Here is a 27,985-nt window from a genome sequence, read left to right as displayed (position 1 = left end):
TTCTGGTTGTTGTTTGCATGAAATATCTTTTTCCAACCTTTCACTTTCAGTCTATGTTTGTGCTTGTGTCTAAAGTGAGTTTCTTGTAGACAGCATATAGATGGGTCCTGTTTTTTAATCCATTCTGCCAGTCTGTGTCTTTTTATTGGGGAGTTTAATCCATTTACATTTAGTGTTATTACTGTAAGGGCAGTACTTTCTAGTACCATTTTGCTTTTTGGAATTTATATGTCGTATCTTATTTTTTCCTCTCCTTTTACCTTTCCTGATAATCTTCATTTCTGCACTCTTCTCCAACTCTCTCCCTCTTGTCTTTTCCTATCAGCCTGTAGCACTCCCTTTAGTATTTCTTGTAGTGCCGGTCTCTTATTCACAAATTTTCTCAGTGTCTGTTTGTCTGAAAATGTTTTAATCCTGCCCTCATTTTTGAAGGAAAGTTTTGCTGGATATAGAATTCTTGGTTGGCAGTTTTTCTCTTTCAGTATCTTAAATATATCATGCCACTGTCTTCTTGCCTCCATGGTTTCTGCAGAGAAATCTGTACATAGTCTTATCGACTTTCCCTTGTATGTGATGGATTGCTTTTCTCTTGCTGCTTTCAGAATCCTCTCTTTGTCTTTGACATTGGACAATCTGACCAGTAAGTGTCTTGGAGTAGGTCTATTGGGATCTATTCTATTTGGGGTATGTTGTACTTCTTGAATCTCTAATTTTCTGTCTTTTATAAGAGTTGGGAAATTTTCAGTGAATATGTCTTCTATTACTCTTTCTGCCCCTTTTCCCCTCTCTTCTCCTTCTGGGATACCCATAACACGTATATTTGTGCGTTTCATGTTGTCACTCAGCTCCCTAAGACCCTGCTCATATTTTTCCATTTTTCTCACCATCTGTTCTTTTGTGTGTATGAATTTGAATGACCTGTCTTCCAGTTCACTGATCCTTTCTTCTGCCTGTTCAAATCTACTGTTGTGTCCCTCCATTGTGTTTTTCATCTCCTCCATTGTGGCCTTCATTCCCATGAGTTCTGCCATTTGTTTTTTTAAGTTTATGAATTCTTCTTTATGGTCAGCCAGTGTCTTCTTTATATCCTTCAGCTCTTTTGCTATATCTTCCTTCATTTCATCGAATTCATTTAGCATTAGTTGCCTCCACTCCTGTGTCTCAGCTGAGCTATTAGTTTTTTCCTTTGGCTGGTCCATGTTTTCGTGTTTCCTGGTATGGCTTGTTATCTTAAGTTGTCTAGGCATCTGATTTTCTTGATTATTTTATTTTGGAGCTTGTTTTCTATCTTTTACCTAGTGGTTTTCTTGTTGGTTGGCTTTGTTCTCTGGTCTCTGTTATTCAGTTCAACTTATTCTAGACCTCTAACTTAGGTTCTATTTAGTTGATCAGAATTTTTCCCCTCTTGTTTTTTCTGTTTCTTGCTCTGCCTCTATGTAACCTTTTTGTGAGTGGGTCTCCTCAGATATGGTCGACCCTAGTCAGATTTTCCCAGTCTAGTGAGGCCCAGGTCTCACTGGGAGGGTATGGAGTTTTCCTGAGAATGAGACCCTCCTATGAGGCCTTTAGAATTGGTGCTTTTCCTCTCCTGTCCAGCAGGTGGCGCTTGCCAGCCTGCAGCTCCCCCACCAGTGTAAGGAGGTATGTAGATTTTAGTTCTCCTGGTGACTCTGATCCTGTCGGGGGCATGGCTGACTGAAGCCGGAATCTGATTTCCAGCCCCTGGGGTCTGAGTTCCCAGAAGGAGGACTGCCAGTCGAGCTGGACCTCCCTCCACTCTCCCAATCCTCAGAACTCCAGTTGTCTCTCAGGGGCACTATTCCCTTCTCCCCTCTCCTCTTTGGGGCCTCTCTAGGTAGATTCCTTGGTCAGCCTGAGTTGCCAATTAAAGACGGTGGTGGAGGCCTTTAGTAGTGAATACAGAACTCAAAGACACTGTGGGTACTCTGTCTCCCCCCAAGCCCAGCCTCGTCCCTCAACCTGGGCTTTCCAATAGAAAATAACCACATATATTACTTTTAGATTAAAAAAAAATAGAAAAGAAAAACAAGAAAAAGAAAAAAGAAAAAAAAAAGAGTCTCTTTTAAAAGTCTTTCCCCAGCCTGGAAGTTTTGTCAGTGTCAGAATAGAGCATTTAAAGATATGCTTTGGGCTATTGTCTGATAATTACTCTCCAACAGCTTCAATTCCACCCCTGCCAGGGGCTATTGAAATGCAAAAAGATAAGGGATCAGTGAGAAGCCAGAAGGGACAAAATGTAGGGGGAAAAAAATGGCTTTTTTGGAGTCTGGGAATGGGTGCCTGCTTTTACGTGCCCCCACTTCTCGGAGCCCAGCCCTTCTTTAGCACCCCAGCTCCCAAAATTAGTTAATTAATTTGTTAATTAATTCTGCAGTTGAGGCTGGGTTGAGCCTCCCTTCTTGCCCTCAGCAGATTGCTGTTTTTTGTCTCCCCCCCTTTCAGGGAGCCGGCAGCAAGACAGTCTGTGAGGTCTGGGTGGGGAGGGGCGCCAGACCCCTGGTCTGGGGAACTTACAATGTTTGCTGCGATCTCAGCTTTTCCTCCAATTCCAAACTTGTGTCCGAAGTGTGACTGGTTACTGGAGACCCCGAAAACACTGTTTCATATAGTTCTTGGGTAATTGCCAGCTGCTCTAGGGGAGAGACGAAATTCTGCTCCTCACCACTCTGCCATCTTGCCCCGCCCTCCCAAGAACATGTCTTTTTAAGGTGAAGACGGTGGACTATTGGGGATTGAATCATCTCCTCCATAAAAGACACGCTCAAGTCTTAATCTGCAGTCCCATGCATGTGAACCCATTTGTAAATAGGATTTATAAGATTTTATTATTAGGTAAGATGTGGATAAACTGAATGAGGGCATGCCTTTATTCAATATGGCTGAAATCCTTATAAATAAAAGAGAGTCCCGCACCCTCACCAGCATGGCAGTTTGCCCCATGGCCAAGAATGCCAAGGGCAGCAGCGGCGCCCACAGCAGTGGCTTGGGCTCAGAAAGCGGCAGCAGCAGCCCCAGCCCAGAGATAGACAAAACACGGAGGGCACAAGAATGGGAGAAAAGAAGGGCTCTCTGGAAGTTCATTTTGCAAGTGGTTTATGGTGATTGCGTTGCTGGGAGTCTGGACATCAGTAGCTGTTGCTTGGTTAATCTTGTTGATTACAATGGAGGTCTAGGAAATCTGGGAGTGTATGATCCTTATGGTCATGGGGATTTTGATGATGCCAAGGTTTTATTAGGACTTAAAGAAAGAGCTGCTTCAGAGTCCTGAGTACCAGTGGAAGAGCCGGAGCTGCTGGTGGAGGCAGGAGCAGGAGGCTTCCATGGTGGCAGAACCCCAGAACATTGAAGATGAATTAAAGGAAGAAATTCAGTCTCTTCTCCAAGAAACGATACCGGCAGAACATGGAGAGGATCTGCAACACGAAGAGGATGAACCAGCAAGAGAATAACAACTGGAAGATGAAGATTTCCTTGCGGGAATGGATGTAGATGTTAAATTTGAGAACCTGGAAGCAGGTGCATTTCATGAAGAAACTGAGGATAGCTACCAAGTGGAAGAGACAGCTTCATAGGACTATAATCTGAATAAAGATGAGATATTCTATGAACAGGAAAATCCAGATTCCAGTGAACCAGCAGTAGAGAATGAAAGATTGCACCAGGATGCAGATGATGTAACATACCAAGACTATGAACCAGTATATGAACCATCTGAAAATGAAGGGATATAACTTTCAGATAATGTTGTAGAAGATTCAAACATAATTTCAGAAGTAAATTTTTCCCTTGCAGAACAACAGGAAGTACCACTAGATACTTAAAGCTTCAAAAAGACTGCCCTTACTACCACAGGAGGGCTATCCTAACCATATGCTCCAAAAGATAGTTGTGATAGATCTTGTGAAGTATTTCCTGAACAGATCAAGATCTTTGGGAATAAACACTAAAGATGTTTTGAATGACTTGTAATACACTGTCATTTTAGTATATATTTTTAAGAGAGAAAAATTACATGTGATTTTACGTTCCCTGCATGTCCTTTTTGCATTGCATAAATGCATCTATTCTACTTCCTTATTATTATTTTTCTTCTTGTGACAAACTGTTAGCCTTATCTGCACTTACGTATGTCTTTCAGGCAATAGTTAATATTGATGATGTAGAAGCAATTCTCTTGGCAGGGTTTTAATATAAATTATTAGTAATTAACATGAATTGTGTTAACTGATTTGTGTAAATTCTGTGTTAAACATGATTTAAAAGCCATTAAGAGTGTTTTGCATTAGTACTCTTAACACTAATAGAGGTTATTGTTAGCTGTGAAGGTTTGAGTTGTATATATCTGCACTTATGTTCTTATCAAAAACTTCTGCATAAGCTTTGAATATTCAGGTTGAAACTCAGATTTTGAGATTTTTGAAGTTTTTAGCAGTTAACTAGAAAAAAAGTAATATTTTGATAGAAGTTTCAAATTTATCATGTCTAATTTATTTTCCAAAATGAGGAGAGAAAATTAAAATCCCTTGTTAGGACATAGAGGAAAAAGAATGGCCTGATGGATAGAGCAGAAACGTTTACTGGCCCCTCAAATTGATCATGCCATAGCTGTATTCCATCCAGTATTTGTTTAAATTTTAGAAAATCTATATAAATTACTGGTACATAATTTAAAAATTGTTTTGCCTTTGGAAAATATAATACTAACTTGAGAGACTGCAGTGCTCTTACTATGTAAAGTCAATGATGTTCTGGTAGAGTCAATTTAGGATATCTGAAAAGCACCCACAGTGCCAGCCGCTTCCTGCTGCTATTTCAGAGCGTATGAGCCTTTTTCTCTTTACACTGAAGGCTTTCTTCTTTTTTTAATGTAGTTTGGTTTTGGCTCAGAAATAGTTGCTATGATGAAAAATTCATTTTTTAGAAAACAAGGTAGCTGCAACATCATTTTGAAAGAACCATGAGCTAAAAGAGCCATAAGAACTGGTTTCATTTATGTGTCAGGTGTAGCTCTCGATAAGGTAACTTTTTTTCTGCATGTAGGATTAAAAGCAATGAGATTTTATATTTTTATCATTATAGATCATAGTTACAACATAGTGAGTTCTGCATGCTAACTCAATGCAATAAAACCCCCTTAATAAGTTGGTGAAAAAGCATAATTTTCTAAAGCTGTGGTATGGGTGATACAGAGTTGATACTCAAAGATCAATAAACTCAATTCATATTATGAAACATAGGACACAATTTTTATAAAGCTATATTTTTTAGGGAAACAGCAGTGACATTCAACTGATAAATCAGTAAAATAAGTTTTACTGGATTTATGTATATAATCATCTCTAGAATTTGGAAAATTGAGGATTCATTATGCCGTGGTCAATGTCAAATACTTTTCATTTCCAAATATCTTAATTAATGAGCCCTGTATTTACAAATATATGCCAAGCTGCACATCAGTGGATTTTCTAAAAATAATGTAAGTGCCTTTGGTTTAATGTTATTTGAGAACAATAAGATGCAGAAGAATTCTTCAAAAAACAATAATATTAAATGTGAAATAACCCTACCAAAAGGCAGAAATTAACACTCTGTTGTCTTTTGGAAGAACACTTTACATTCAAAGTTACAAATAGATTGGAAGTAAAAGGATGGAAAAAAATTTATCTCATGCAAAAATCGTCCACAGGAAAGCTGGAATGGCTATACTAATTTCAAACAAAATAGACTTTAAAACAATGTTACTGGAGACAAAGAGGGACATTTTATAAAAATAAAAGTGCCACTGCATCAGGAATATATAACATTTATGAACACACACACACACACACACACACACACACACACACACATATATATGAAAGCACCAAAATGCATGAAGCAAACAATGACAGAAATGAAACAGGAAATAGGCAATTTATTTGACAATAATGATTGGAGATTCAAATACACCACTTTTAATAATGGATATAACATCTAGACAGTAGAACATTGAGGAAATAGAAGACTTGAATGATACTCTAAACCAACTAAACCTAAGAGGTATCTATAGAATACTCCACTCAAAACCAGCAGAATTTAGTCTTCTCAAGTGCACATGGAGCATTAAACAGGATAGATCATACGCTGGGCAATAAAATAAATCTCAATAAATGAGAAAGAACAGAAAGTGTATAAAGCATATTCTCTGACAACCATATTAAAATAGAAATATATAACAGCAAGAAATTTGGGAAATGCACAGATATGTGGAAATCAAACAAAATGATCTTAAATAACTAATAGATAAAAGAGGAAATCAGAAAGTAAATTAGAAAATACTTTTAAATGAATATAAATGAAGACACAGCATACCCAAACTTATGGAATGCAGCTAAAGCAATGCTTAGACAGAATATTGTAACTTTAAATGCCCATATTAAGAAAGAAGTATTTCAAATCAGTAGCCTAACCTTTCAAATTAAAGTACTTGTAAAAGAAGAGCAAATTAAACCTAAAGCAAGCAGAATAAGGAAATAATAAAGATCAGAATGAAAATTAATGAAATACTGAATATAAAAACTATAGAAAAAATCAAGGAAACCAAAAGTTGGTTCTTTGAAAAGATCAACAAAATTTACAAATATTTATCAAGATTTACCAAGAGTAAAAGAGAGAAGATTCAAAATAGAACCAGAAATGAAAGAGGGGACTTTGATACTAATCTTACAGAAATGAAAAGGATTATAAAGAGATACAATGAACAATTATAACCAAATAAGTTATACAATTTATATGAAATGGATAAATTCCTGGAAAAACACAAACTACTTAATCTTCCTGAAGAAGAAATAGACAAAAGCAATAGATCTATAAAAAGTAAGATTGAATTCCTTATCAAAAATCTACCCACAAAGAATAGCCTCAGCCAAGGTGGCTTCAACACTGAATTCTACCAAACAATTAAAGAATCCCAATTTTCACAAACTCTTCCAAAAACTAGAAGGGGAGGAAACACTTTATAACCCATGATATAAAGCCAACGTTACCCTGATAACAAAACCAGATAAGATATCACAAGAATAGAAAACTATAGAACATTATCTCTTGAGAATATGAACTCAAAATTCCCCAACAAAAATCTAGGAACCCGAATCTAGCAAAATAAAAAAGAAATAATTATGCACCATGACCAAGTGGGATTTATACCAAGCATAAAATTGTCTTAATTACCTGGCTGCTGAAACAAATATCACACAATGGTTTGGCTTAAACAATGGGAATTTACTGGCTCATTGTTTTGAAGCTAGGAGAAGTCCAAAATCAAGGCATCAGCAAGGCAATGTTTTCTTCCTGAAGAAAGTGGTGTTCTAGTGCTGGCTCCTGGAGATCCTTGGGTTCTTTGCTTTTCTGTCACTTGGCAGTGTACCTGGCCATGCCCTCTCTCTTCTGGCTTCTGGCTTTTATACTGGCTTTCTCTATATATGTCTGAATTTCTTTCTGCTTATAAAGGACTTCAGTAACCCAGATTGAAGCCCAACTTGATTCAGTTGGTCACACTTAAACTAAAATAACATCTTCAAAGGATCCTATTGACAATGGGTTCACATCTACATGAATGGATTAAGATTAAGAACATGTTTTTTTCCTGGTTTACGTAATTCAACCTACCACAACAAGGATAATTTAACACTTGAAATTTCATATCAATATAAAGAAAAAATTTAATCTCAATAGATACAGAAAAAGAATTTGACAAAATCTCACATCCTTTCATGATAAAAACTCAACAAATTAGGATAATAAGGGAACTTTCTCAACCTGACAAAGAGTATCTATGAAAAATCCACAGCTAAAATCATGCTTAATGGTGAAGGGCAGTTCTAGTGACAAACTCTCTCAGAGTTTGAGCATTCATTAAAGTGAAAAAGTAGTCATTAGAGAGAAAAAAACAAAGCAGTTATTATGTAGAATGCTGAGATCCACACTATTAAAAGCAGATTACTCAGTAAAAACCTACAAAATGCCTTTGCTTCTGCTGCCTATGATTCTGTCACAGTAATGTTCCTGATCCTCAGGGTTATAGGGGAATTAACTTTAACATCTGCTGAAATGCGCCAATTGGCAAACTTCAATGGTCTCAATCGATACTGGGGCTTAAATTAGAGTTATGTGTGAGAGCTCCATTAAACTTAAACAAGGTATCCCTATAATTTTATAGGGGTTAATTAACATAAAATAGGGGTCAAATTGGTATGTCTCACTTTAACCACTGGAATTATTGCCTTGCCTAAATTCCCCATGGTTACAGCAGCTGTTGCCCTAAACAATCCCAAAGACACTCTGAGACAATAAATTAAAATTAAATTCAGCCCTTGGAACATAGAAATCGGCTTGGAAAAAAATGGAGCCCCATGCCCCCCCCCCCAACAAATTAATGTACTTAAATACAGCACAATGCAACTTAAGCAGAGCTTTCAAATATTAAACCTCATTATACAAAACCTATTTAGAGAATGGGTAATTATTCCCACTGCTTCTTTGACAGCCCAATTTGGCCTGTTCTTAAACTAAGAAAGAATTAATGGCACTTCATTACAAGTTATTGCAACTTTTATGCCGTGGTCTCACCCATTATGTGCCCCAATATACAATATCATTGAAATTTCTGACTCATCCAACTATCAACTGCTAAATATTTTCCTACTATAGATTTGACTAATGTGTTCTGTTCAGTGCCTATCTCAACAGTCTCTAGTCACAATCCTCATTTTCCTTCAGCACATTTCCTTTGTGTGGCTGCGCATGAGGTACCTCTATATCCTTGCCATCACACACATTTTTATGGAAGAACTTATCTTATCCAACTCTCTCCAGGAGCACAGGTAAGACATTATATCAATGACATCCTCCTCCAAGGAGATTTATTTGACATACTCATTCAGGATACACAAATATTCACAAAGGGACTCACAAATAGGGGATGTACCATTGCCTCACATTTACTGCAAGACCCTACCACACTGGTTAAATTCATGAAAATTATTTGGTAAATCAAGGGCAGTTCTATCCCTGACACGGTCAAGAAATAGCTATTGATCCTTTCGGTACCTAAAAATGTTAAAACAATCCCAACAGATTTTGGGCATTTTTGATTTCTGGAGACAATATATTCCTCATTTACAAATTTTAAATATGCTCATTCATATGACTCACAAACTGACCCCCTCTGAATGGGGCTTCTAAAACAAAAGCCTCTAGAATCTGTCCAAAAAGCAATACAAGGGGCACTCCCATTAGTGTCACTCCCAGAGACTTGCTCATTGTAGAGGTTTTAGCACTATCCTCTCATATCTTCTGTAGTGTCTAGACCATGAATGATGACCATTAATTGTCCTTAGGCTTCTGATGCAAGAAACTGCTCTCCTATATCCCTTGACATATGACTTTATAGTGGCAATTGGCTGGCCATTGGAAATACAGACTATTTCCTGGAAATAGTCTCCTGGATATAGAAGTCATCACAGGCCTTGAGCACTTGACTATCTGTATACAGCTGCCCATTATGACTTAGGTCATGAAAGCAGCACCTCACAAGCTTGGTATGCCTACTTGCTACAGGGATATCTTCCATCTTTTCTTGCAGGAGGGAGTGGCCTCCCCTGTCCTCAGTCCCTTGCTAGATGCCACAGGACTGGGGAAGGTCAATCCTCTTCCTCATACCTTGGCTACCTGTGGAGCCCCTTGAGATCAACTGAGTGAACAGCAATGGGATCTTGTAAACATTATAGATAGAATCACCACTATCACATATGATATCGTTTGCTGGAGTTCTGCTGTTTTTTTCATTGCTTAACCCTGATGTCCTTGATAAAGTACTGCATCCAAAGGTGAGCACAATTTGCCAAACTTCAGGCAGTTGTTTTAACACTGAATGACCTGGCCGTCAATCATCCCCATCTGAACATTTTTAGAGTTTAGGCCTTTGGCAATGATCTGGCCACCTGGTCTAGCCAAGAGCAGCAATTGCTTTTCCAAGGTCACTTGTAAGGAAGCTGGGAATATCTTGCCTCACCAATTCCCAAAATATAAATCACAATCACATGTGTGTCTACATATACTAAAGCCACAATACAAGGCCTCACCAAGAGATTCCTCATCTCCTTCTGAGATGCAGACAATATTGATAATGACCAAGGCACTCATTTCACCTTTTACAACAGATAGTGCTATGGCCTTGAATAAGGTAGTCAATGTAACTTTTACCTCCCTTACTGGTTTCAGGCTGAAGACCTCATAGATCGTCATACTGGCTTATATAAACAAATTCAAATTCAATTAAATGCAAAATGGCACATTACAGGCATCAAACATTAGGGATGAATTGCAATAGAGTCTGACTCCATTTTTTTTATGTTTGGCTGATAGCTTTTAAGCCCCACTCATCCCTCATCCCATTCTGCCACAAATTTGAGCAAACTTATAAGAAAGCTTGGGTATTCTTTTCTCTGGACCTGGCAGGATGTTCAAGCCAAGCAAGTTTCTGTCCACCATGGGAGCCCTCAATCTGACCCCACCTGCTAACCACCAAAAACACTCCAAGGAAGATGACTTTCCTTGCTCTCTCAAGATGTTTTGGACCTGCTCTGGAGCCACCATTCTCTCTCCAGAAAGCCTCATTATGTGAGTTATAAATCTTTTCTTACCCTCTTGGTGTGAGTGCGGCATCATAAATCTCAATTTATGAACAAATTTTGGATGTGACCTTATCTAGTCACTGAGGAGTATCCACAACACTAATAAAATAAAACTTTAAAAGACCTCAAAATATGGAGAATATTATTGAATATACAATATAGTAAAGATGCCTATTATCCCAAAGTTGATCTATAGATTGAATACAATATCAATCAAAACCAGTAGGATTTTTTGTAGATTTAAAAAATTGAATCCAGAGTTTGTAGGACAAAATAATTAAAATAGATGATACCATTTTATATGGAATAATAAGTTGTAGGACTTACACTCTGATATTCAGAATTGCTATAAAGCTGCAGTAATCAAGACAGTGTGGCAATGGCTAAGTGATGGCCACATACAGCCATCAAACAGTAGAGATCCAGAAATTGTCCCCTAAATATAAGGCTGTTCAATTTTTAGAAAGCTTTTAAAAAACCCAATTGAAATGAAACAATCTTTCCAAAAAATGATGCTGTAATAATAAGTTATCCAAATGCCAGACAAATGACCTTGAACTATATCTGAAACCTTATACAAAAATTAACTCAAGGAGATGGCAGAAGAAAGGATCATGGAACCAGAAAATGGAACACTTGAAATAAGTCAGGCTGAGGAGCAGAAAGATAAAAGAAATACTAAAATTGAAAATAGCCTAAGACAGCTATGGGACAACATCAAGGGCACCAATATATATGTTATGGGAGATGCAGAAGTAGAAGAAAGAGATAAAGGAGCAGAAGGAATAGTCAAAGAAATAATGACAGAGAACTTCCCAAACTTAGCAAAGGACATGAATATGCATATCCAAGGAGATCAGAGAACATCCAAGAGGATAAACATGAAGAAAAATAAACTGTATCATATACTGATTACACCACCTAATTCAAAGCATGGGGAGAGAGTTCTGAAAGCTGAAAGAAAAAAGCAACGTGTTATGTACAAGGGAGTCCCAATTAGACTGTGTGACGATTTCTCATTGCAAATCATGCAGGCAAGAAGGCAGTGGGTTCAAATACTTAAAGTGCTGAAAAAAAAAAAACTGCCAGCCAATAATTTTAACTACTGTTCAAGAAATCTCTCAGTGTCTATTTATCTGTACATATTTTAAACTTTCCCTCATTTTTAATGTAATTTTATTGAAATATATTCATATACCATACAATCATCCAAAGTGTAGAATTGTTCACAGTTTCATCAATAGTTGTGCATTCAGCACCACAATCAATTTCTGAACATTTTCATTACTCCAAAAAATAAAAATGAAAATAAGAATAAAAATAAAAGTAAAAGAGAACACTCAGAGCATCCCATAACCCTCATCCCCACTCATTTACTTTTTCAAAAATTTTTAATTGAAATATATTCACATACCATACAATAATTGAAAGTGTAAAACAATTGTTCACAGTATCATCATATAGTTGTGCATTCATCACTACAATCAGTTTTTGAACATTTTCATTACTTCAAAAACTAAAAATAAGAATAAAAATAAAAGTAAAAAGAACACACAAAACATCCCATACCCTCCTTCCCCATATTATTCATTTACTTTTTGTCCCCATTTTTCCACTCATCTGTCCATATACTGGGTAAAGGGAGTGTGATCCACAAGGCTTTCACAATCACACTGTCACACCACATAAGCTATATAGGTATATGATCGCCTTCAAGAATCAAGGACACTGGATTGCAGTTTAACAGTTTCAGATATTTCCTTCTAACTATTCCAATAAACCAAACTAAAAAGGGATATCTATATAATGCATAAGAGTTACCTCTAGGATAACCTCTTGACTCCACTTGAAGTCTCCCAACCACTGAAACTTCATTTTGTTTCAATTCTCTTCCCCCTTTTGGTCCAGAAGGCCCCCCCAGTCATACGACGCAGGGTCCAGTCTCATGCCGGGAAGTCAAGTTCACATTGCCAGGGAGATTTATACTGCGAGGAGTCATGTCCCACGTACGGAGGAGAGCAGTGAGTTTACATGCTGAGTTGGCTTAGAGAGAGAGGCCACACCCGAGCAACAAAAAAGGCCCGCGGGGGGTGACTATTAGGCACAGTTATGAGTAGGCTTAGCCTCTCCTCTGCAGTAACAAGTCTCACAAGGGCAAGCCTCAAGATCGAGGGCTCAGCCCACCAGGCTGGTGGTCCCCAGTGCTTGCGAGAACACCAGGAATTCCCCAGGTAGGGAAGTTTAACATTTCCACATTTTCCCTAGTCCCTCAAGGGGGCTTTGCAAAACTTTTTATTCTCTGCCCAAATTATTCTGTGTTGTTTCAGAGCTTCATGTTAATCTGTACAAACCATCAAGGTCTCACTCCCTAGTCAAGGTTCCATGTATTTATGGCATTTGAGTAAACTGACTATACAATTTAAATCATATAGTGTGCTGTAGAAAATATAGATTTTGCACCATATAACCATCTCTTTCTTTGGTCCCACACAGGAGGCAAAGTTTTAAAACACAGTTAACATCATCCTCTACCCTTTAGTCTGATCTACCCCAATCTAAACCAACTCCATTTCTTTCATATCTCCAATTGAAGTCTGAACTCCTTTTCAGCTTCCTTAACAGTTGATTCATGGGGCAATGCCAACACTCACAGCTGCCAAACTCTGGCTTTGAGTCCCAGGTTCTCCCTTATTTTTTTTTTTTTTTAATTCAGTTTTATTGAAATATATTCACAAACCATACAGTCATCCATGGTATACAATCAACTGTTCACAGTATGATCATATAGTTATGCGTTCATCACCACAATCTATTTCTGAACATTTTCCTTACATCAGAAAGAATCAGAATAAGAATAAAAAATAAAAGTGAAAAGAGAATACCCAAACCATCCCCCCATCCCACCCTATTTGTCATTTAGTTTTTACTCCCATTTTTCTACTGATTTTTTTTATTTTTTTAACTTTGTTTATCAAAAAATTAAAAACAAACAGGCAAACAACAACCAAAAAAACCCCACAACATTTCAAACAAAGCAATGGATTAAGGAAAACAAATAACCTAAAATAACTATTTTGCTTCCAATATGTTCCTACCATACCCCAAGAAAATTAATAAACCATGTCCAAACAGAGGAGTAAGAAAAACAAATAATCTAAAATAACTACATTGCTTCCAACATGTTCCTACCATACCCCAAGAAAATTAACAACCCCTAAGAAAACAAAGGAATAAGAGAAAAAAAAAAACCTAAAATAACTCTATTGCTTCCAACATGATCTTACTATATCCAAGAAAGTTTACAAACCATAATCATTCCTGAGCATTCCCATAACATTGAGATTACCCTCCATAGTTTATCTGTTCTTATTAGATTATCATTCCCCCTCCACTAATTGGTATCTCTAGGTCCCCTACATTCTACAGTATAAAACATTGTACATTTTTCACAGAATTCACATTAGTGGTAACATACAATATCTCTCTTTTTGTGCCTGGCTTATTATGCTCAGCATTATGTCCTTTTTTTTTTTTTTTTTTAATCTTCATTTTATTGAGATATATTCATATACCACGCAGTCATACAAAACAAATCGTACTTTCGATTGTTCACAGTACCATTACATAGTTGTACATTCATCACCCAAATCAATCCCTGACACCTTCATTAGCACACACACAAGAATAACAAGAATAATAATTAGAGTGAAAAAGAGCAATTGAAGTAAAAAAGAACACTGGGTACCTTTGTCTGTTTGTTTCCTTCCCCTATTTTTCTACTAATCCATCCATAAACTAGACGAAGTGGAGTGTGGTCCTTATGGCTTTCCCAATCCCCTTGTCACCCCTCATAAGCTACATTTTTATACAACTGTCTTCGAGATTCATGGGTTCTGGGTGGTAGTTTGATAGTTTCAGGTATCCACCACCAGCTACCCCAATTCTTTAGAACCTAAAAAGGGTTGTCTAAAGTGTGCGTAAGAGTGCCCACCAGAGTGACCTCTCGGCTCCTTTTGGATTCTCTCTGCCACTGAAGCTTATTTCATTTCCTTTCACATCCCCCTTTTGGTCAAGAAGATGTTCTCCGTCCCACGATGCCAGGTCTACATTCCTCCCCGGGAGTCGTATTCCACGTTGCCAGGGAGATTCACTCCCCTGGGTGTCTGATCCCACGTAGGGGGGAGGGCAGTGATTTCACCTTTCAAGTTGGCTTAGCTAGAGAGACAGGGCCACATCTGAGCAACAAAGAGGCATTCGGGAGGAGGCTCTTAGGCACAACCATAGGGAGGCCTAGCCTCTCCTTTGCAGCAACCATCTTCCCAAGGGTAAAACCTGTGGTAGAGGGCTCAACCCATCAAACCACCAGTCCCCTATGTCTGTGGTCATGTTAGCAACCATCGAGGTGGGGTAGGCGAATACCCCTGCATTCTCCACAGGCTCCTCAAGGGGGCACTGCATCTTATTTTTTTTCCTTGTTTTTTTTTTTTTTTTTTTTTAACTTTCCCTTCTTTTTTAAATCAACTGTATGAAAAAAAAGTTAAAAAGAAAACAAACATACAATAAAAGAACATTTTAAAGAGACCATAACAAGGGAGTAAGAAAAAGACAACTAACCTAAGATAACTGCTTAACTTCCAACATGTTCCTACTTTACCCCAAGAAAGTTACCTAATACAGCAACATTTCTGTGTACTTGCTCCTACTATATCCATCAGAAATTAACAGACCATAGTCATTCCTGGGCATCCCCAGAACGTTAAATAGCTTATCTGTTCTTCTTGGATTATTGTTCCCCCTTCCTTAATTGCTCTCTATTGCTAGTTCCCCTACATTCTACATTATAAGCCATTTGTTTTACATTTTTCAAAGTTCACATTAGTGGTAGCATATAATATTTCTCTTTTTGTGCCTGGCTTATTTCGCTTAGCATTATGTCCTCAAGGTTCATCCATGTTGTCATATGTTTCACGAGATCGTTCCTTCTTCCTGCCGCGTAGTATTCCATCGTGTGTATATACCACATTTTATTTATCCACTCATCTGTTGGAGGACATTTGGGTTGTTTCCATCTCTTGGCAATTGTGAATAATGCTGCTATGAACATTGGCGTGCAGATATCTGTTCGTGTCACTGCTTTCCGATCTTCCGGGTATATACCGAGAAGTGCAATCACTGGATCGTATGGTAACTCTATATCTAGTTTTCTAAGGAACTGCCAGACTGACTTCCAGAGTGGCTGAACCATTATACAGTCCCACCAACAGTGAATAAGAGTTCCAATTTCTCCACATCCCCTCCAGCATTTGTAGTTTCCTGTTTGTTTAATGGCAGCCATTCTAACCGGTGTTAGATGGTATCTCATTGTGGTCTTAATTTGCATCTCTCTAATAGCTAGTGAAGCTGAACATTTTTTCATGTGTTTCTTGGCCATTTGTATTTCCTCTTCAGAGAACTGTCTTTTCATATCTTTTGCCCATTTTATAATTGGGCCGACTGTACTATTGTCATTGAGTTGTAGGATTTCTTTATATATGCAAGATATCAGTCTTTTGTCAGATACATGGTTTCCAAAAATTTTTTCCCATTGAGTTGGCTGCCTCTTTACCTTTTTGAGAAATTCCTTTGAGGTGCAGAAACTTCTAAGCTTGAGGAGTTCCCATTTATCTATTTTCTCTTTTGTTGCTTGTGCTTTGGGTGTAAAGTCTAGGAAGTGGCCGCCTAATACAAGGTCTTGAAGATGTTTTCCTACATTATCTTCTAGGAGTTTTATGGTACTTTCTTTTATATTGAGATCTTTGGTCCATTTTGAGTTAATTTTTGTGTAGGGTGTGAGGTAGGGGTCCTCTTTCATTCTTTTGGATATGGATATCCAACTCTCCCAGGCCCATTTGTTGAAAAGACCATTATGACTCAGTTCAGTGACTTTGGGGGCCTTATCAAAGATCAGTCGGCCATAGATCTGAGGGTCTGTCTCCGAATTCTCAATTCGATTCCATTGATCTATATGTCTATCTTTGTGCCAGTACCATGCTGTTTTGGCAACTGTGGCTTTATAATAAGCTTCAAAGTCAGGGAGTGTAAGTCCTCCCACTTCGTTTTTCTTTTTTAGAGTGTCTTTAGCAATTCGAGGCATCTTCCCTTTCCAAATAAATTTGATAACTAGCTTTTCCAAGTCTGCAAAGTAGGTTGTTGGAATTTTGATTGGGATTGCATTGAATCTGTAGATGAGTTTGGGTAGAATGGACATCTTAATGACATTTAGCCTTCCTATCCATGAACATGGAATATTTCTCCATCTTTTAAGGTCCCCTTCTATTTCTTTTAGTAGAGTTATGTAGTTTTCTTTGTATAGGTCTTTTACATCTTTGGTTAAGTTGATTCCTAGGTACTTGATTTTTTTAGTTGCTATTGAAAATGGTATCTTTTTCTTGAGTGTCTCTTCAGTTTGTTCATTTCTAGCATATAGAAACATTACTGACTTATGTGCATTAACCTTGTATCCCGCTACTTTGCTAAATTTGTTTATTAGCTCTAGTAGCTGTATCGTCGATTTCTAAGGGTTTTCTAGATATAAGATCATATCATCTGCAAACAATGACAGTTTTACTTCTTCTTTTCCAATTTGGATGCCTTTTATTTCTTTGTCTTGCCGGATTGCCCTGGCTAGCACTTCCAGCACAATGTTGAATAACAGTGGTGACAGCGGGCATCCTTGTCTTGTTCCTGATCTTAGAGGGAAGGCTTTCAGTCTCTCACCATTGAGTACTATGCTGGCTGTGGGTTTTTCATATATGCTCTTTATCATGTTGAGGAAGTTTCCTTCAATTCCTACCTTTTGAAGTGTTTTTATCAAAAAGGGATGTTGGATTTTGTCAAATGCTTTTTCAGCATCTATTGAGATGATCAATTGATTTTTCCCTTTCGAGTTTTTAATGTGTTGTAATACATTGATTGTTTTTCTTATGTTGAACCATCCTTGCATGCCTGGAATGAACCCCACTTGGTCATGGTGTATGATTTTTTTTAATGTGTCTTTGGATTCGATTTGCAAGTATTTTGTTGAGGATTTTTGCATCTATATTCATTAGGGAGATTGGCCGGTAGTTTTCCTTTTTTGTAGCATCTTTGCCTGGTTTTGGTATTAGATTGATGTTAGCTTCATAAAATGAGTTAGGTAGTGTTCCATTTTTTTCAATGTTTTGAAAGAGTTTGAGTAAGATTGGTGTCAGTTCTTTCTGGAAAGTTTGGTAGAATTCCCCTGTGAAGCCATCTGGCCCTGGGCATTTATTTGTGGGAAGATTTTTGATGACTGATTGGATCTCTTTGCTTGTGATGGGTTGGTTGAGGTCTTCTATTTCTTCTCTGGTCAGTCTAAGTTGTTCATATGTTTCCAGGAAATTGTCCATTTCTTCTACATTATCCAGTTTGTTGCCATACAGTTGTTCATAATATCCTCTTATAATTTTTTTAATTTCTTCAGGATCTGCAGTTATGTCACCTTTTTCATTCATTATTTTGTTTATAAGGGTCTTCTCTCTTTTTGATTTTGTCAGTCTAGCTAGGGGCTTGTCAATCTTGTTGATCTTCTCAAAGAACCAACTTTTGGTGATATTTATCCTTTCTATTGTTTTTTGTTCTCTATGTCATTTATTTCTGCTTTAATCCTTGTTATTTCTTTTCTTGTACTTGGTTTAGGATTGGTTTGCTGTTCATTTTCTAGCTTCTTCAGTTGATCCATTAGTTCTTTGATTTTGGCTCTTTCTTCCTTTTTAATATATGCGTTTAGTGCTATAAATTTCCCCCTTAGCACTGCTTTTGCTGCATCCCATAGGTTTTGGTATGTTGTGTTCTCATTTTCATTCGTCTCTATATATTTAGCAATTTCTCTTGCTATTTCTTCTTTAACCCACTGATTGTTTAGGAGTGTGTTGTTTAACCTCCAGGTATTTGTGAATTTTCTAAGTCTCTGATGGTTATTGACTTCTAATTGTATTCCATTGTGGTCAGAGAATGTGCTTTGAATAATTTCAATCTTTTTAAATTTATTGAGGCTTGTTTTATGTCCCAGCATATGATCTATTCTGGAGAAAGTTCCGTGAGCACTAGAAAAGTATGTGTATCCTGGTGATTTGGGATGTAATGTCCTGTAGATGTCTGTTAAATCTAATTCATTTATCAGATTGTTTAGGTTTTCAATTTCCTTATTGGTCTTCTGTCTGGTTGATCTATCTATAGGAGAGAGTGATGTGTTGAAGTCTCCCACAATTATTGTGGAAACATCAATTGCTTCCTTTAGTTTTGCCAGTGTTTCTCTCATGTATTTTGTGGCACCTTGATTAGGTGCATAGACATTTACGATTGTTATTTCTTCTTGCTGAATTGCCCCTTTTATTAGTATGTAGTGGCCTTCTTTGTCTCTCAAAACATCCCTGCATTTGAAGTCTATTTTATCTGAGATTAATATTGCTACACCTGCTTTCTTTTGGCTGTGGCTTGCATGAAATATTTTTTTCCATCCTTTCACTTTCAGTTTCTTTGTGTCCCTGTGTCTAAGATGAGTCTCTTGTATGCAACATATTGATGGTTCATTTTTTTTGATCCATTCTGCGAATCTATGTCTTTTAATTGGGGAGTTTAATCCATTTACATTCAACGTTATAACCGTGAAGGCATTTCTTGAATCAGCCATCTTATCCTTTGGTTTATGTTTGTCATATTTTTCCCCTCTGTCTATTAATATCCTTTATTGTACCCATACCGAGTCTCTTTAGTACTGAACCTTTCTCCAAGTCTCTCTGTCCTTTCTTTGTTTCTCTGTCTGTAGGGCTCCCTTGAGTATCTCCAGTAGGGCAGGTCTCTTGTTAGCAAATTCTCTCAGCATTTGTTTGTCTGTGAAAAATTTAAGCTCTCCCTCAAATTTGAAGGAGAGCTTTGCTGGATAAAGTATTCTTGGCTGGAAATTTTTCTCACTCAGAATTTTAAATATATCGTGCCACTGCCTTCTTGCCTCCATGGTGGCTGCTGAGTAGTCACTACATAGGCTTATGCTGTTTCCTTTGTATGTGGTGAATTGCTTTTCTCTTGCTGCTTTCAGAACTTGTTCCTTCTCTTCTGTGTTTGATAGTGTGATCAGTATATGTCTCGGAGTGGGTTTATTTGGATTTATTCTATTTGGAGTTCGCTGAGCATTTATGATTTGTGTATTTATGTTGTTTAGAAGATTTGGGAAGTTTTCCCCAACAATTTCTTTGAATACTCTTCCTAGACCTTTACCCTTTTCTTCCCCTTCTGGGACACCAATGAGTCTTATATTTGGACGTTTCATATTATCTATCATATCCCTGAGGTCCATTTCGATTTTTTCAATTTTTTTCCCCATTCTTTCTTTTATGCTTTCATTTTCCATTCTGTCATCTTCCAGGTCACTGATTCGTTGTTCAACTTCCTCTAGTCTTGTACTATGAGTGTCCAGAATCTTTTTAATTTGGTCAACAGTTTCTTTAATTTCCATAAGATCATCCATTTTTTTATTTAGTCTTGCAATGTCTTCTTTATGCTCTTCTAGGGTCTTCTTGATTTCCTTTATCTCCCATACTATGGTCTCATTGTTCATCTTTAGTTCTTTGAGTAGCTGCTCTAGGTGCTGTGTCTCTTCTGGTCTTTTGATTTGGGTGCTTGGGCTTGGGTTATCCATATCGTCTGGTTTTTTCATATGCTTTATAATTTTCTGTTGTTTTTGGCCTCTTGGCATTTGCGGAACTTGATAGGGTTCTTTTAGGATTTGTAGACCAATTGAAGTCCTTATCTCTAATTTATCAGATCTACAGCTTCGTGGAGTACACTTTCTCTAACTAACCAGCAGGTGGCGTCCATGAGCCACCTGTTCTCCACAAGCCAGTTCTCCCCTGCTTAGCCTTTTTGGTGAGTGGGGGAGTGAGTCTTGTGGGGTCCAGTTGGTGTACCAAGCTTGCATGTGTATTTGGTGTTGCCTGCCCTGTATATGGGGTGTGTTTCTGGGCAGTCAGGGAGGGGGGGGTGGCTCTAACAATCAAATCTCCCTGGTGGTCCTAGAGTTTTAAAGCTGCTGCAATAGTCTAATCCTTCAGTTCAGTCCTGCCACAGTTTGTCTCTGCCGCTGACCCACAAGTCCTTGGTATTGGCATATGGCTCCTGAGACTTGCAAGTGGGTCCCTCTTCCAGGCCATGCACCCCGGGTCCTCTGTTGAGGGATGACTGTGCTATGTCACAGGTGAGTGCCGTCCCCCCAGGGCAGTTCTGGGCTGCTGGGCTGTGTAGGGAGGCTCCCAGTCTGCTGAAATGATGGCTGAATGGGGCTTTGTTAATTCACACTGCTCTACCTTCCCAACTCTGGGACAATCAGCTGAGGTTGCAGGGAAGGCTAATGTCCACGCTCAGTTTTGTGGTGTGTGCCTGTTATTTGAAGCACTTCCGTCACACTGGGTCGTCTGGGGCAGTTCTGGGCTATGGGGCTGGCGATGGGCAGGAGTGTTTCCTGTCCACCAGGATGATGGCTGTGAGCGGACACCCCCCTTTTCTTGGGAAGTTGTGGTGTTTAGTGAATTTTCTCAGCCACTGGATTATTGCGTTTTGTCTCAGAGCTCTCCTAGTTCTGCTCTTGACTTGACCTGCCCAAATAGTAAGTCTTTGAAGCTTTCTGTATTGGGCTTCTTAGAGTAATTGTTTTAGAAAAAGAAAAAAGGATTAAAAAAAAAAAAAAAAAAAACGGGCCCTCCTCAGAGGTCTAAAGGGTTATTGAAATGCTAAGAGACAAAGCAACCAGGGCCATTAAGGAAAGGCCCACAGGGCAGAGAGATCAGCTTTTCTTCGGGATTTGCATATGCGCCTCAGGGCCCTTCCCCTTTCTATGTTCACCAGAACTCCAAAAATCCTCCGCTTTTATTTTGGAGTTTTTCGTGTTGTTTTTTTTCTATGGATGTCTCGTCTCTGCTGGGCTGGCTGCTCTCAGATTCTCTGGTGTCTGGTCACAGTCTATCTATGGTTGGAGTTTGAATCAGTAGAATGAGTTTCCGATAAGAGCTGCTACTGCAGTTCTCCCTTCTCCTTCCCGGAGCTGACAGCCCCTCCTCCCCCGGGACTGAGCCTGGCAGGGAGGGGCGCGGGTCCCCTGGCCGCAAAAACTTACAGATTTCGCTGATCTCAGCAGTTCCACGTTTTCATGAGTGTTGTATGAAGTATGCCCAAAGTCAGATTGCTCTGTGGTGTCCAGTCCACGCAGTTCCTGGCTTTCTACCTACTTTCCTGGAGGAGTAACTAAAACATACAGCTCACCAGTCTGCCATCTTGCCCCGCCCTCTCTCCCTTATTTTTAAAAGACAGTTTTGCCTGATAAAGAATTCTTGGTTGGCAGTTTTTCTCTTTCAGTATCTTGAATATATCATACCACTGCCTTCTCATCTTCATGGTTTCTGCTGAGGAATCCATATGTAGTCTTATCAAGCTTCTCTTGTGTGGGATGGATTGCCTTTCTCTTGGTGCTTTCAGAATGTCTTTGACATTTGACAATCTGATTAGTAAGTGTCTTGGAGTAGGTCTATCTGGATCAATTCTGTTTGGGGTATGCTGTGCTTCTTGGACCTGTAATTTTGTCTTTCATAAGAGTTGGGAAATTTTCATTGATTATTTCCTCTATTATTCTTTCTGCCCCTTTCCCTTTCTTTTCTCCTTCTGGAACACCTATAACACATATATTCATATGCTTCATGTTGTCATTCAGTTCCCTGAGATGCTGCTCATATTTTTTCCATTCTTTTCCCTACCTGTTCTTTTATGTATAGGATTTCAGATGTTCTGGTCCTCTAGTTCAATAATCCTTTCTTCCACATCTGCCTCTTCAAGTCTCCTGTTTTATGTCTCCATTGTGATTTTCATCTCTTCTATTGTGCTTTTCATTCTCATAAGTTCTGTCATTTGATTTTCAAGCTTTCATGTTCTTCTGTGTGGACACCCTGTTTCTTCTTATATCCTTCATCTCTTTTGCCACATTTTCTTTCAACTTGTTGATTTGATTTAGGAGATTTGTTTGAACATCTTTAGTTAGTCATTTCAACTCCTATATCTCAGTTGAAGTGTTAGTTTGCTTTTGACTGGGCCATATCTTCATGTTTCCTGGTATGACTTGAGATTTTTTGCTGTCTAGGCATCTGATTTCCTTGATTAGTTTATTCTGGATGTTGTTTTCTCTTCTTTGTCTAGGGTTTTAGTTTCAGATGTCTTTGTTCTGTATCTGTTCATCTCTCTCACTGGCCAGCTGTCAGATTGGCTTTGCCCCCCAGTCTTCTTCCAAAAAAATCAGGCATCCACAGTAGCCTGCCTCAGGGAGAGGAGGGAGGCACTGGGTGCCCCAGAAAGTTCATTGTATGTGGTAAAACAAATCTGCTGACTTCCAGTGGTGCTCTGATCTTCACCATCCAGCAAGACCTAGGCTTGTCTTAGAGTCCTGCTTTAATAGTTGGGTCATCCTTTTTTCTCAGTCAAAACAGGGCTGGGTTTCCATGCAATGCATGTAAACCAGTTCCTATGGTCCTAAGAAAGGGTATGGAACATCTTTTCAAACAAGCATTTCAATTCCCTTGCACCTTCTGGTCGGTCCAGCAAATGGCAATCTTCAGTAACTTAATCTCAGAAGCTGCTTGCCTCCAAGCACAGGCTGCATCTGCACAGGTGAGCCGCAACTGCAGGATACCTATGCCCTCACTTTTCTGGCCAAATCTGGCTCAATGTGGGGCTGTGTCCCCTACTCCACCTGTGTCAGAGGACTCCCCCAGCTGACCCAGTCCTCCAGCTGTATCCCAGGCAAGGAAACAGCCACCTGCTTCTGCTTCCCTCAAGGGTTGGGGAAGGGCTTTCTGATCCAGGGCTGGAAACAGAGTCTCTGTCCATGTTTTCTCAGACTCTTTGTCCCTCACTTACCTGGGCCTTGAAATGTCCTCCCCTGTCCCCTGGTCTTCAAATGGTGGGGATATGTCTCACTGCTGTGAGAGATTTTATACTCTGTGTTCCCAGTGCCTGTGGTCCTGTCTGCTGATTCTGTGCCTTTCCCATGCTGAGACCAAGTGAGGCAGAGGGGTGAGGAAAGGCTGGTTTGGGACAGAATATCTCCACCTGATGTTACTTCTCTTTCTTCAGTTCAGCATCTGCAGCATCCTCCTCCAGTCTATATCCTCCTCCAGAGTTCTGAACAATTCAGAATTGTCCTGTTTTTCATTGAATCTCTGGACAGTTTTCATTCACTGTTTATGTCACCATACTGATGATGTCCTCCTCTGTCATCTTGAAGAAAATGGAAGATCAAGCCTTTAAGTAATCTCTTCATTTTTTCTCTAGTATTTATTTAGCTTTGTGAGTGATATACAGAGAGGAGGTCAGTGGGTTTGAGGTAAGTTTAAACATTATGACAAATATAAGAAAACATGAAGGAATAATTCAGAATGTGAAAATTTTATTTGGAGGTTGTAAATATGAATTACAAAACAGTTCAGACTGCATTTATGAGTGTAAATAAACTGTATGCCTTATTTACAGTTTCTTGATGGTCTCTAGCTTCTGAGATACCCTTTTATGTGTTGTACAGTGGAATATTTTAGGTATTTTTTGGAAAGTATTTACTTACATAATTTATATCAAAATTAAAATGCTGAATTTCAAAAAAAAGAAATGATGCAAAGCATTGAGATAAAAGAGTACAAAGTGACTAATATTACAGAATGTTGTTTTTATGATTCCATTTGTCTGACCCTCACTTCCTCCAGGTATTTGTATGACTCTCTACTTCACTTCCTTTGGGTTTCTTTAATGTGACTTTTTCCTTGAAGAATTTTCTCTGAATCATCTATTTAAAAGAGTAAACCCTACTGTCTCTATGAACCCCCTCCACTTAGTTTTACTTCTATAGCAGTTATCACCTCCCCATCCATATACATAGACATGGCTGTTTATTACCCCCCACCTCATAGAAAAGAATGTCACTGTTGTTAGTTGAACCTGCTCCTCCTTAAACTGCACAGCCCACACCTGCACAGGGCCTTTGCACTGGTGTTCCCATTTGAAACACCTTCCTCTCATGCATATGTATGACCAACTCCCATTCAAGCCTTTGGTCAAATGCAAATTTTTATTGAAACCTGCACTGACTACACTATTTGCATTTGCTTTGTCATGCCCTTGCCCTCAAATCTCTGACTCCTAAGTATGTATTAGATTTTCTTTTTTTCTTAATATTACTTTTTAATGCAATTTTATTGAGATACATTCACACACCAAATAATCTATCCAAAGTATACAATCAATGGCTCACAGTATCATCATATAGTTGTGCATTCATCATCACAATCAGTTTTTGGAAATTTTCATTACTAAAAAAAAACTACTATAAAAGAACAACCAAAACATCTCGTACCCCATATACCCCCTATTATTTATTTAATTTTTGTCTTTATTTTCTTACTCATCTCTCCATACACTGGATAAAGGGAGTGTCAGTCAAAAGTTTTCACAATTGCACAGTCACACCATAAAAGGTATATAGTTATACAATCATCTTTAAGAATCAAGGCTAGGAGAGATGCTGCAGGCCTCAAGTTATTTGGACAATTTAACCCAAACCATGGATATCAGACCAAATCATACAATTTATATCAATAATATGAATGACAAAATTAAAAAAGAAGAATTGAAGCGATCCTTGTATGACCTGTTTTCTCAGTTTGGCCATGTGCTAGATATTGTAGCTTTAAAGACTATGAAGATGAGGGGGCAGGCCTTCATTATATTTAAGGAACTGGGTTCATCTACAAGTGCCTTGAGACAGTTACAAAGATATCCATTTTATGGTAAACCAATGTGAATCCAGTATGCGAAAACAGATTCTGATATAATATTTAAAATGTGTGCCACATTTGCTGACAAAGAAAAGAAAAAAGAAAAGAAAAAAGCCAAAACTGTGGAACAGACTGCAACAACTGCAAACAAAAAGCCTGGTCAGGGAACACTAAATTCAACTAACACCCAAGGAAATACAACACCTAATCCACAGGTTCCTGATTACCCTCCAAACTATATTTTATTCCTTAATAATGTACCAGAGGAGACTAATGAGATGATGTTATCCATGCTCTTTAATCAGTTCCCTGGTTTCAAGGAAGTCTGTTTGGTACCTGGAAGACATGACATTGCTTTTGTTGAGTTTGAAAATGATGGGCAGGCTGAGCTGCCAGGGATGCTTCACAAGGATTTAAGATCACACCATCCCATGACATGAAGATCATCTATGCCAAGAAATAACATTTGGGAAAGTCTTCTTTAAAGGACTTGTTGTTATTTATAGTGTTTGTTTTGATAATATTTTGGTTAGGCCATTTTTAATAGTTGAGGATGGGGCATAGTGAAAGCAAAATTTTTGTGAAGGACTTAAAAAATAATCTGGTCTTTCTTGAGCCTTAGTGACCTGTGAAATACAAAGGCCTTAATTTTGTACAATAAACTTTTATTTGTATTTTATATAAAAAAAGAATCAAGGCTACAGGATTGCACTTCTACAGTTTCAGGTATTTCCTTCTAGCTATTATAATATATTAGAAATTAAAATGGAATATGCATATAATGCATATGAATAACCTCCAGAATGACCTCTCAACTCTATCTGAAATCTCTTAGTCACTGAAACTTTATTTTGTTTCATTTCTTTTCTCTGTTTTGGTCAAGAAGGCATTCTCAATCCCACAACGCCATGGCCAGGCTCATACCTGGGAGTCATGCCAGATGTTGCCAGGGAGACTTACAGCCCTGGGAGTCATGTCCCATGTAGGGGAAAGGGTATTGAGTTTATTTGCAGAATTGGCTGACAGAAAGAGGCCTCATCAGAGCAACAAAAGAGGTTATCTGGGATGACTCTTAGGCATAAATATAAGTAGGCTTAGCTTCTAGGATATTGAATTTTAACCACATGGTAGCCACAAAGAAAATAGAAGAAAATTATATCCAGATAGAAATGAGAAGACACTCCATATGTGTCCTAGTTTGCTAATGCTGCAGAATGCAAAACACCAGAGATGGATAGGCTTTTATAAAACGGGGGTTTATTTCACTACACAGTTACAGTCTTAAGGCCACAAAGCGTCCAAGGTAACACATCAGCAATCGGGTACCCTCACCGGAGGATGGCCAATGGCCTCCGGAAAACCTCTGTTAGCTAGGAAGGCAGCTGGCATCTGCTCCAAAGCTCCGGCCTCAAAACGGCTTTCTCCCAGGACGTTCCTCTCTAGCAAGCTTGCTCCTCTTCAAAACATCACTCCCAGCTGCACTCTCTCTCTTCCCCCCGAGTCAGCTCATTTATATAGCTCCACCGATAAGGGCCCACCCTGAATGGGCGGGGCCACGCCTCCATGAGAACATCTCATCAGAATCATTGCCCACAGCTGGGTGGGGCACATTCCAAGCAAATCCAACCATCACCAAAACTTCTGCCCCACACAAGACCACAAAGATAATGGCATTTGGGGGACACAATACACTCAAACCGGCACATTCCACCCCCTGGAACCCAAAATGACATTATCTTTCCAAATACAAAATACATTCATTTCATCACAATATCACAAAAACTTAAATCATTTCAGTAACAAAAGTTAAGTACAAAATCCCATCAAAATCAATTTAGGTGTGGTCAGTCCCAAGGCACAATCTTTCTTTAGCTGTGGATCTGTGAACTTAGAACAAGTTACGTGCTTCCAATATACAAAGGAGGGACATTCATAGGATAAACATTCCCATTGCCATAAGGAGAAACAGTAAGGAAAACAGGGTTAACAGGAGCAAAACAGTTCTTAAAACCCGCAGGACAAACTCAATTAGATTTCAAAGTCCAAGAGTCATTTACAGAACAATGTTGCATCCTTGGGGCTTGAGAGAGCGGGAGCCTAACCCTTCCCAAGGGCCTTTTCGGCAGCCCGTTCCTCTCCAAATGCTTGGGTGAGTGCTCCAACATATCCACACATTGGGGAGACCACCTTCTCGGCTCCACCCTCCTCAAATCTCAGGGCAGCTCCCGGATTCCCTTCCATCTCCGGGGCACACGCTCAACCCCTTCAGAACAGCGTGGTGGCAGCCAGGCTCTCCCCAATTCCCTGGGAATGTGCTCCACCCTCTTTGGGGCTTGGGGTGGCAGGACATTTCCTGAGCAACGAGGCGGAAGGCCCGCCCTCGACCTCCAGGGCAAACTCACCCTTTCCCTGCGTGTGGGCTGCTCCACTCTC

The 27,985-nt window shown here is 38.8% G+C and overlaps 2 pseudogenes; both read left to right on the top strand.

The window, feature by feature from the left end:
• The first annotated feature begins 2,959 nt into the window (after positions 1–2,959).
• LOC119523474 lies at positions 2,960–3,842 on the top strand (annotated as a pseudogene).
• Positions 3,843–25,338: 21,496 nt separating this feature from the next.
• Positions 25,339–26,015, top strand: LOC119523519 (annotated as a pseudogene).
• Positions 26,016–27,985: the final 1,970 nt, after the last annotated feature.

Source organism: Choloepus didactylus, chromosome X (genome assembly GCF_015220235.1).
Source record: "Choloepus didactylus isolate mChoDid1 chromosome X, mChoDid1.pri, whole genome shotgun sequence".
NCBI classification, from domain to species: domain Eukaryota; kingdom Metazoa; phylum Chordata; class Mammalia; order Pilosa; family Megalonychidae; genus Choloepus; species Choloepus didactylus.
The sequence above is the reverse complement of the archived record's forward strand: the minus strand, read 5'-3'. Positions and strand labels throughout refer to the sequence as shown.